Source organism: Pecten maximus, chromosome 4 (genome assembly GCF_902652985.1).
Source record: "Pecten maximus chromosome 4, xPecMax1.1, whole genome shotgun sequence".
In the NCBI taxonomy this organism is placed as follows: Eukaryota; Metazoa; Mollusca; class Bivalvia; order Pectinida; family Pectinidae; genus Pecten; species Pecten maximus.
In genome coordinates this window covers 39,404,353-39,413,262 of record NC_047018.1, presented here as the reverse complement: position 1 = coordinate 39,413,262, position 8,910 = coordinate 39,404,353, and the positions used below count along the sequence as shown (strand labels likewise).

At 35.4% G+C, this 8,910-nt stretch overlaps 1 long non-coding RNA gene across 1 annotated transcript; it reads left to right on the top strand.

The window, feature by feature from the left end:
• The first annotated feature begins 1,249 nt into the window (after window positions 1-1,249).
• On the top strand, window positions 1,250-3,722 carry LOC117326055. The gene is made up of 3 exons (XR_004532412.1): window positions 1,250-1,396; window positions 1,508-1,589; window positions 3,303-3,722. It is a non-coding gene; the product is annotated as an uncharacterized LOC117326055 (long non-coding RNA).
• Window positions 3,723-8,910: the final 5,188 nt, after the last annotated feature.

Genomic DNA, 8,910 nt, shown 5'->3' with positions numbered 1-8,910 from the left:
GTTATATCCCAACACAGACGTTCATAAACGTACGTACATAGAACATGATGATATAATTTACTTCACGTGGGACGATGGGTCGCTCATCCACAAAAATATTTTCCGGAAAACCCAAGCTTCATTCATCCCAATGGGATTAATATAGCATGGTCTTTGTCAGTGCATCGCATATTTTCTGGATGTTTGCGCTTTTGACATTAATCTTGTAGTAGCATGCACAATTATGCCGCATTGGACACAAACTCCAGCGGTAAACAAACACACGTGTGTAACACTTGTGTCATTTTGATCGTCCAAACTCTCAGACGCTTTGATTTAACTCCATATAAGTAAAGCGTTTTTATGATCTCGATATGACGTAAATTGCAATAAACATTTTAATCTGAAAACAGCGCACACGATGTTTTGTCAGTGAACACATTAAACAAAACAATCAATTGGTCATATATCTATAAGCCAGATCGTCAGATTATTCACAAAGGACATCTGCAGGAGAATTGATCTCGTAGCATTACAGTAGCCTAGTTAGTGCTGTTACCGAAACGTGCACATCATGTGTGTAGGCTACCTCACGAAAAGTGGGACCACGCACCAAAAGTTAACCGACCCCGTCAGACACAAGCTGATCACCGAAGACCTCATACTCGGGGCATCAATTAGAATATAATTAGCGGCAGTCTACTGTACCGAACTCATTGAATTTTGTAAATACCTGTGTACCTGAGGAGTGTCCAGTTGACCTGCTGACCTAGCGGTGTCCTGGGGCGTTGATTAATTAGTCGTTGACATGCCCGACTGCCTATGATTTGTTGCATTGGCCAGTTTACCTGGGTATCTCACCTGTGCACAATATTATCGGTATCAAGAATATAACAGAACATATGACACGTTAGTTTCTCTGTACAGACACTTATGCATGTGTGCCATCATGTGCACTGTGAAAGAGTACGATGTTGCAGTAATCATAATAATAATTAAATAAAAATATATAACAACAACTAAAATATATATATATAATAATATCGATAGGATTTCTCATGATATCGTAGGCGGCCTAATAACTTTATTCGACATTTTTCTTCTTCGTTCACTTGGCCCTACTATACACATGTATACCCACCGCCAGGCGGCGCTCCCTTCAGTTTAGCGGGAGATTTGTATTACAAGTGGCGGCCATTTTGTTTGTTTACGGAAACGTGATGAAAGCTTAGACCTGGAACAAAATCGCGTTATATAGACTATACAGTACGGTATATATTGGCGACATTTAATTTCCCCACTCACGGAATACAATCGACAAACTGGGAATAGAATATCAAATTTCGTCTAGCTTTTGGCGACTTATGATACCCCTTTCACCGGCAAACACTGAATTATCGGACAACATGAAATCAGGGTAAGTTATGTTCTAATTTGTCTTCGAATCGCAGATTTTGTCGCTCTCGCGATCGTCATACATTAAACAACATTGAGTGAATATGTTCATATGAAATACTTCATGTTTCAGGACTAAATTCACCAGCATTCATGATCCTCGGACCACCCGCCCCCTACGCACAGCCGATTTATAAATGTTGCATCTTTCAATCGTAAGTTTAATTTGCTTGCCAAGTGATTATTTTTTAATCCTTCACCTTCACATTCAGGGTCAATATTATGATATATTTAAAATGGATTCACACATATATGTGGCCATACACGTTTTTCGTTTATGGCGTTTGGTATGAACGTCCCAAAGTATATATAATATACTTCGTTTTTCAATGGATTTTCTTGAAATTCGATCCACTATATATTGGGGTAGGCAATAATTCGTCAGCTATTTTACCTGATAATTTTTTTCATGTTTTCCCGTACATTTGTTACTATTTTTTACTGAAATAGACGAATATATGCACCATAATTTATGGTAAGTATGAACATTTTGTTCTTTATTCCTAATTATACGCACAACACTATTTTTTTTTAAATGTAATTAACATACAATTAATATCTACGGAATCGGCTACGGTAAATTAAATATATATAGAAATGAGAGGGATTGTTACTTGTTGTGTGCGTGAAATTTCAAGGAAATCCAATAAAATAAAGTCCTATTTGAAAATTTGTCAAAGTATACGTATTTAAAATAGATCTACAAAGTAAAATCTATATACAATTTTAGCACATTTTATTTATTATACATAGACCATTGGAAAATTTGAGAAGAATCTTTCTTCTTTTATTTTATGTGAATTCATTTAAAATGTTTTATTGCTGAATTAACACACATTGATTACTCTCACCATCAGTTTCCCTTTTAAGTTGATCATCCCCGCCCCCAATATATTAGCTTGTATGCAATGCAAGATGGCTGACAGGCTGTCATTTTGAATTTTATAATTTTGAAGTTTCTCAGAAAGTTATTTATGGATCTTATTCAAAAGAAACATTTTAGGCTTCTGTTTTCAAATTAATAAGATCTAGAAGAAGAGAAAAGTGATTCCTTATTTGGGAATCACTTTTCTCTTCCTTCTTAGGCTAAAGAACAGTCTTGTATATATGATATATATAAAATTGATATTTATATAATAATCATACAATTACATGATATCTCTGGGGGTATCTTCTTTTTGATTTGACATGATAAGTTGTGTTTGTTAGCCTATAGTAATTACTTCTGTCTCCCAGCCCTCTAATTTTGCTGCTGTCTAATAATTCTAGAATTTATTGACAAATTTACACGAAATGGGCCAGGTACAGTTCACAAAATTATGTCAAAACCCAGGGTCAAAGCTCATGAAGGTCATTAGATTGAAAGGTCAAGGTAATTTTTTTTTCTTTTCATCAATATTTTGTTTTGGCATGATGAAGCAAATTTAGTTGGAATTAAACTAGGTGTAAACTGACAAGGTCAAGGTCAAATTTTGCGTTTTTTCACTGATTAAATATTTTGTTTCAAGGCTAAAGCAAAGTTGGTCAGAATTAAACATTATAATAATGCATGGAGTCAACTGACCAAAGGTCAAGGTCACTTGGTCAAAGGCCAAGGTCAGATTTTGTTTCAATATAATTCCAACCAATATTACTCGGTGATTTAGGCAGATGGGTTCTTGATGATTATGGGAGATATATATTATTTATTGCCTCATGCTGAAATTGATGGGGTCCTTTAAATTTTCAGTGTTCTAGTTAATAAATTATAATAACCCAATTAACTCTCAGCCTGTCCTAGTTATTAAGTTATTACACCGAAACCAGCATTACAATATGTAAATAGATCACTAACTGTTTTGTTTTCTTTTCTTTTTGATGGACTATAGAGTGTCAATCCCAAGAAGAACCCTGATCAGCTCCTGGAAAAATCAGTGTTCTTGCAGTATTGTCAGTCAAATCTCAAGGAAAGGATCCCAGAAGAGGAACATTTACATTATTTCAGACTTTTTTCTTTCCTGTGTAACAATGCCTCAAACAGCTAACACATTTTATATAGTATACAATACAATGTGTATTAATAACAGTCCAGTTAGAGTGCTGTGTTATGCAGTAAAAATACTTAATTCTTGATGACATGTTAGTTTTATGTTTACATTAAACGGTAGTTATAATATATACTAAAGAAACATAGTGGATAATGCCTTGTACAGGAGCAGGAGTATGACAGTGTAATAGTACATGACTGCTGCGTTCATCCATGGAAGGAGTCTGTTATTCGAAATAAAGCTTTCCATGAGGACGAAAAATAGTGCTTTTGTTAGTCTTTCAAGAAAATGTGCAAAGTGAAAGGAGATTTCCGTGATGTTTTATGAATAGTAATTCATTGGTCTAGAAGATATGTATTTAATAAGTATATTTCTGGATAAAAAAACATTCTGAAGCAAAATCTTTTTATATTTTTCTGTACCTTTTCCATACTTTTTCTGTAACTTTTCTATACCTTTTTTGTACCTTTTCAGTACCTTTTTCATACCTTTTTAGTACCTTTTTTGTAACTTTTTAGTACCTAGAAAAAGTTATAACTTTTTTGTACTTTTTTCATACCTTTATAGTACCTAGAAAAAGTTATAACTTTTTTTTAACTTTTTAGTACCTAGAAAAAGTTATAACTTTTTTGTACCTTTTTTATACCTTTTCTGTACCTTTTTAGTACCTTTTTTGTAACTTTTTAGTACCTAGAAAAAGTTATAACTTTTTTTTAACTTTTTAGTACCTAGAAAAAGTTATAACTTTTTTGTACCTTTTTCATACCTTTTCTGTACCTTTTTAGTACCTAGAAAAAGTTATAACTTTTTTTTAACTTTTTAGTACCTAAATTATACCTATTTTTGTGTGAAATGTAACTTTTTTATACCTTTTTTGTACCTTTTTTATACCTTTTTTGTACCTAATAAAAGTTATAACTTTTTTTAGGTACAGAAAAGTTATCAAAAGTTATAACTTTTTAGTACTAGATTGGAACCGCTGTTTAAACATGGTTCCAATCTAGCATCAAAAGTTATAACTTTTTTGTACCTAAAAAAGTATAACTTTTTTGTACCTTTTTTTGGTATGGGAAGCTCTAAGCTTGTTACCAAATCCTCTTGTATACTTTTGATTTATTGTACTGTATTACTTATTCTCAAATAAATATTGTTTAAACTAAAAGTGAGACCCCAGGGTCATGAAATTCACAATTTTGGTAAAGCACCTGAAGAGCCTTCCATCTATGAAGAGTATTTGATTCTAACATATCTGAGAGTAGAGAAGAAGATTTTTGAAATTTCAGTCAATTTGACCCTTTTTGGCCCCGCCCACCAGCCCCTGGGGGTCAACCAGGGCCAACATGTACATACCATCAAACTGTCATCCCATGCTGATAATTTGATACAAGTTAGAATGAATTCCAATAGAAATCCAACAAATAATAGTCAAAAATGTGATTTCCCTATATAAACTATAGTAAAGTTTACCCCCTACCCAGGGGCAAACGTGAGACCCCAGGGTCATGAAATTCACAATTTTGGTAAAGCACCTGAAGAGCCTTCCATCTATGAAGAGTATTTGATTCTAACATATCTGAGAGTAGAGAAGAAGATTTTTGAAATTTCAGTCAATTTGACCTTTTTGGCCCCGCCCACTAGCCCCTGGGGGTCAACCAGGGCCAACATGTACATACCATCAAAGTGTCATCCCATGCTGATAATTTGATACAAGTTAGAATGAATTCCAATACAAATCCAACAAATAATAGTCAAAAATGTGATTTCCCTATATAAACTCTAGTAAAGTTTACCCCCTCCCCAGGGGCAAACGTGAGACCCCAGGGTCATGCAATTCACAATTTTGGTAAAGCACCTTAAGACCCTTCCATCTATAAAGAGTGTTTGACTCCACCATATCTGAGAGTAGAGAAGAAGATTTTTGAAGTTTTAGTCAATTTGACCCTTTTTGGCCCCACCCCTCAGGCCCCTGGGGGGTGGGGACCATATAATTCACAATTTTGGTTGACCTTCAGCCATAGAAACTTTCTGCCAAATTTCATTGAATTTTGTTAAGTGGTTTTGGAGAAGAAGTCGAAAATGTAAAAAGTTTACGGACGCACGACGCACGACGGACGACGGACAACGCACGACGACGGACAAAAGGCCATTAGAATAGGTCACTTGAGACTTCGTCTCAGGTGACCTAAAAAACTCTCCGTTAGCGCTTTCGTCGCGTCATGGCGACTCTTTACTCTTCTGAAGAGTCGCCATGACGCGACGAAAGCGCTAACGGAGAGTTGGTTTTTTTTATTTTACTTTTATAATTCGTCCGTAAGGATAAAAACAATTTATTATCTATATATATATATATATATATATATCATAGTGCTACTCATAGACAATTATCCAGCTATTTTGAGTTTTAAAATTTGTTTTGAGTGCCGTTATCTATCATGGCACTGTTAATTGCACACCAGCCATGTTTAATTAGCATCCAGCTATTTTGGCTGTGTGTTGTAATTACTAGTAAAACACCCTGTGTAATATTGATTTGTTTGATCAGGATGTAATTAATGAATAATTATATAATAAATAATTCTGTTTTATAAATGCAAACAGTAATTATAATATTTGAGAGTTTATACAACCACGGACCAGCAGAACATACATCTATGTACGTCCCTGCTATGATAACTTTACGAAAGCACTAGTGTTATAGATAGGTCAGAACGGACAGTACATTACGTAGGCCTATTTGACACGTGTAAAGTTACATATCGCTAATTAGGGACACCGGTACAATATGTTTAGTAAACAAAGTTGTTGACAATACACAGGTGAATCAGTATCTCGTTTTCATTTGTTGGAATTTGGTAGTTTCTCGTGCACGATTCTTAAAAAACGAAGAGAAGTGAATAACACACACATGTATAGTATATATATGAAATTACTCTTTCTAAATGTTTCTGCTAACAAGTATGAGCACTTTTACCCCTGAGTACAAGATGTTTGCTGAAAAAATCTTTTCATACTAAATGGCTCTCAGACTGATAATATTACAGAAATGTCTGATAAAATGAAAGTTGTAAATAACATCACAGGTTAATGAAGACACATTATACCGGAATTAGGGGCCTAAGGGTGAATGAGTAGTATAACTTGCATATAGTGTTTTAGGACATGAGCTGCCCTCATATAGTGTTTTTAGGACATGAGCTGCCCTTATATAGTGTTTTTAGGACATGAGCTGCCCTCATATAGTGTTTTAGGACACAAGCTGCCCTCATATAGTGTTTTAGGACACAAGCTGCCCTCATATAGTGTTTTAGGACACAAGCTGCCCTTAAGCTCATCTAGTGTTTTTAGGACACAAGCTGCCCTGATATAATGTTTTAAACTAAAGGCATATTTTGAAGATATTTTCCACTTTCCATAAACTTTACCAAATGTTTCCAAACAAGTTCAATGGAAATAATGAAACAAAAAGTCGTTATGGCATTCACACTTTCTGGACAGTTTGTTCAATGAAATGGTGTTTTTTCAAACTTAATGTTGTAAATCCTTCCGGGGGTACACATTAAGACCGTGTTATGTTCCATGTTGTAAATCCTTCCGGGGGTACACATTAAGACCGTGTTACGTTCCATCTTTGAAGAGTATTTTGTTCTACTTTATTTGAATCGTGAGAGGAAGATTTTTAAATTTCAGTCAATTGACCTTTTTTGGCCCTGCCAATAAGCTTCTTGGGGTCAGTCAAGGTCAACATGTGTATACCATCAAACTGTCATTCCATACTGATGAATTCTAACCAAATAAAAATTAATTCCAATAGAAATTCAACAAATGATAATCAAAATGTTATTTCCCTATATAAACTTTAGTAAAGTTTACCCCCTCTTCACGGGCAAATGTGCGACCCCAAGGGGATTGGGGACCATATAATTCACAATATTGGTAGAGTTTTGGCGACAGAAGGTTTCTGCAAATTTCACTGAAATTTGCTCAGGGGTTTCTGAGGGAAAGCATTACCGAAGTATAAGCTCAGGGGTTTCTGAGAAGAAGTTGAACAAGAGATCCCAGAGGGATCTTGGCGCCCACCATTGAATGATCTTCATAGGTTCCATGTCAGATTGATCTTTTCTCCTTTTTTCCCCTTCCTCTTACTAATCTGTATAAATTGAGAAACATCCCTCCAGTGCTTTTTAAAGAAGGGAAACTTATATATGAAATTTGAGATTTGGCGATAATGGTTGTCTGTCAACAATGTTTTCAGATTGGTCCAAAAAAAGGGACGGACGGACGGACGTCGGACCACGGACACAGGGCGATTTGAATAGCCCACCATCTGATGATGGTGGGCTAAAAATCTAAATTGTTTACAGACGCATGGAGGGTGATGACAGTCATTTCAAGTGACTTAGAAAAGCATCAGGAATTGGATTTCATATTGCTCACCTTATAATTTCTATTTCTACTTTCAACACATGACATCATCTTTATTAACTCTTCTATCGTATATACAAGACCGATCTTAGTTAGGTAGTAAGATGTTTACAGAAAACATCAGTGCTTGATGATATATGGATATTATTGTATAAGTTCACAAGTACTTAGATATATCTGGAGGCACTAAGCACTCTCTGCTACCAATGTTATGTTACTGTAATTTCAGTCGTACTGTCGAAGTGATAAATTGTACAGTGATGGCTGTCCGGCAGTTTGTCTGTCTGGTCATGCTATCTACATATACGTCAAAATCACAGGTTCCCTACTTGGGGCTAGGTCAGCTGACCTTTCTCTATTGTTTAAACATACTTGTTGGCCAATAACTTAAAATTAATTAAAAAAATAAAACAAGAGGCCCAGAGGGCCTGTATCTCTCACATGGAATACTGCAGTGATTATGGCAAAACATAATGTAAAATTTGGCCCCCACCCCTTTTCTCTATCTGGCCCTATACCCCTCAGGTCCCTAGCTCTGAACAAGCTTGATTCAAACACAGACTAGAAACAGTTTAAATGATGTTCTTATATAATAATAAACATCAGGGGAGGTAACTTGCTATGACTGTTGTGTCCATACCCTAAGCTTTTTCCTGTATAACCTGTGTAAAATTTAAGGTGACCTAATAGTTATTCCACAATATGTATAAAGGAAATTACACAGCTTAAATTTCTTTTTTAGTTAACCTACCACTGATGACTGTATGTATATACTGGGTATTGCTTGACCCCGACCCAAAAACCTAAAACTCTGGCTTGTCCGAGTGGTCATTTATCATTGTGTAAAGTTTTATTAAAATTCCTTAAGGAATGAAGCCGCTAGAGCAATGAGAATCTGTGGCGTTAGGAGGATGGATAGGAAACCTATAGTCCCTGTGGGTGTCATCGGTAGGGGACAAATAATAGAGTGCCCTAGTCCCGGGGTGTCATCGGTAGGGGACAAATAATAGAGTGTCCTAGTCCTGGG